This window comes from Myotis brandtii, unplaced genomic scaffold (assembly GCF_000412655.1).
Source record: "Myotis brandtii unplaced genomic scaffold, ASM41265v1 scaffold1074, whole genome shotgun sequence".
Taxonomy (NCBI): Eukaryota; Metazoa; Chordata; class Mammalia; order Chiroptera; family Vespertilionidae; genus Myotis; species Myotis brandtii.
Window position 1 is genome coordinate 534,616 of NW_005353653.1, and position 2,601 is coordinate 537,216.

Below are 2,601 nucleotides of genomic sequence, written 5' to 3' on the forward strand. Positions count from 1 at the left end.
AGACACATCATAATTAAAATGGCAAAGGTTAAAAACAAAGAGAGAATCTTAAAAGCAGCAAGAGAAAGGCAGTTAGTTACCTACAAGGGAGTTCCCATAGGACTGTCAGCTGATTTCTCAACAGAAATTTGCAGGCCAAAAAAGATGGAACAAAATATTTAAAATGATGAAAAGCAAGGACAAACAACGAAGACCAACATACCCAGAAAAACTATCATTTGAAAGTGAAGAGATAAGAAGCTTCCAGAAAAGAAAAATCTAATATATATATATATATACTAATAAAAGAGAAAGATGCAAATTAACCATCACACCACCACCTATTTGAAGAAATAATGACAGAAAACTTCCCCCACCTGGTGAAAGAAATAGACTTACAAGTCCAGGAAGCACAGAGAACCCCAAACAAAAGGAATCCAAAGAGGACCACACCAAGACACATCATAATTAAAATGCCAAGAGCAAAAGACAAAGAGAGAATCTTAAAAGCAGCAAGAGAAAGAAACTCAGTTACCTACAAGGGAATACCCATACGACTGTCAGCTGATTTCTCAACAGAAACTTGGCAGGCCAGAAGGGAATGGCAAGAAATATTCAAAGTGATGAATACCAAGAACCTACAACCAAGAATACTTTATCCAGCAAAGCTATCATTCAGAATTGAAGGTCAGATAAAGAGCTTCACAGATAAGGAAAAGCTAAAGGAGTTCATCACCACCAAACCAGCATTATATGAAATGCTGAAAGGTATTCTTTAAGAAGAGGAAGAAGAAAAAGGAACTCTTACCATTTGCCACACCATGGATGGAACTAGAGAGCATTATGCTAAGTGAAATAAGCCAGTCAGAGAAGGATAAATACCACATGATCTCACTCATTTGTGGAATATAATGAACATCATAAACTGATGAACAAGGACTGATCCAGAGATGGAGAGGCATTGATTGGACTGTCGGGCCTTGGAGGGAAGGTAGGGGAGGGCAGGGTTAAGGGGGAAAGATCAACCAAAGGACTTACATGCAAGCATATAGGTCTAACCAATGGACACGGACAACGGGGGAGTGAGGGCATGAGTGGGGGGGAGGGGTAGAGGTCCGCCACACCCATTAGCCACGCCCACTAGCCAATCAGGAGCAAGTATGCAAATTAACCCAACTAAGATGGCGGTGGCCAAGGAGCTAAAGCGAGCAGGAGGCTTGGGTTGCCCCCAGCAATGGAGGAAGCCAAGCTTTGTGCCTGCCCTGGCCGGCCCTGGACTCCACTCAAGGCTACAAAGTTTCAATTATAGAAGATAAATATATCCCAGATACCTGCTTCCAGCTGCCTCCGCTCAAGGAGGTTCTGAAAAAAAAAAAAAGGAGAGGCTGGGAGCTTGGGTCGCCGGGGGGTGTGGCCAGTCTGAAAATGGCCATCAGCCCCTTACCCAGGCTGGCCAGGCACCCCAGTGGGACCCCCACACCCTGAAGGGGCTGTGGGAACATGGAAAACAACCCTCAGCCCCTCACCCAGGCTGGCAAGGCACCCCAGTAGGGACCCCCACCCTGAAGAAGCTGTGGTCAGCCTGAAAACGGCCCTCAGCCCCTCACCCAGGCTGACCAGGCACCCCAGTGGGACCCCCCACCCTGATCCGGGACACCCTTCAGGGCAAACCAGCTGGCCCCCACCTGTGCACCAGGCCTCTATCCTATATAATAAAAGGGTAATATGCAAATTGACCTTAACAGCAGAACGACTGGAAATGACTGGTCACTATGACAAACACTGACCACCAGGGGGCAGATGCTCAATGCAGGAGCTGCGTCTTGGTGGTCAGTATGCTCCCACAGGGGAAGCTCTGCTCAGCCACAAGCCAGGCTGATGGCTGCCAGCACAGCAGGGGTGGCGGGAGCCTCTCCCGCCTCCTCAGCAGGGCTAAGGATGTCCAACTGCAGCTTAGGCCTGCTCCCCACTGGCAAGTGGACATCCCCCGAGGGCTCCCGGCCTGCCAGAGGGATGTCTGACTGCCAGCTTTGGCCCAATCCCCTGGGGAGCAGGCCTAAGCCAGCAGGTGGACATCCCCCAAGGGGTCCCAGACTGCAACAGGGCACAGGCCGGGCTAAGGGACACCCCCCGCGGAGTGCACAAATTTTTGTACACCGGGCCTCTAGTATATATATCTACACTGATAAAAAACAAAGATGCTAATTGACTGTACCTTTGCTGCACCCCAGCCACACCCACCAGCCAATCAGAGCGACTATATGCATATTAACCCAACCAAGATAGCAGCTGGCAGCCATGGAGCTGGAGCAAGCAGGAGGCTTGGTTGCTCAGGCAATGGAGGAAGCCAAGCTTCCCTCCTGCCCTGAGCCAGCTGTGGCCTCCGCTCATGGCAACAAAGTTTCAATTATAGAAGCTAAATAAATCCCAGATACCTGCTTCCAGCCAGCCTCAACTGAGAGCTTGGGTGGCTGGGGGCCATGGCTAGCCTGCAGAAAGCCATCAGCCCCTCACCCAGGCTGGCCAGGCACCCCAGTGGGGACCCCTACCCTGAAGAGGCTGTGGCCAGCCTGAAAATGGCCCTCACCCAGGCTGGCCACACCCTCATGGGGTGAGGGTCCC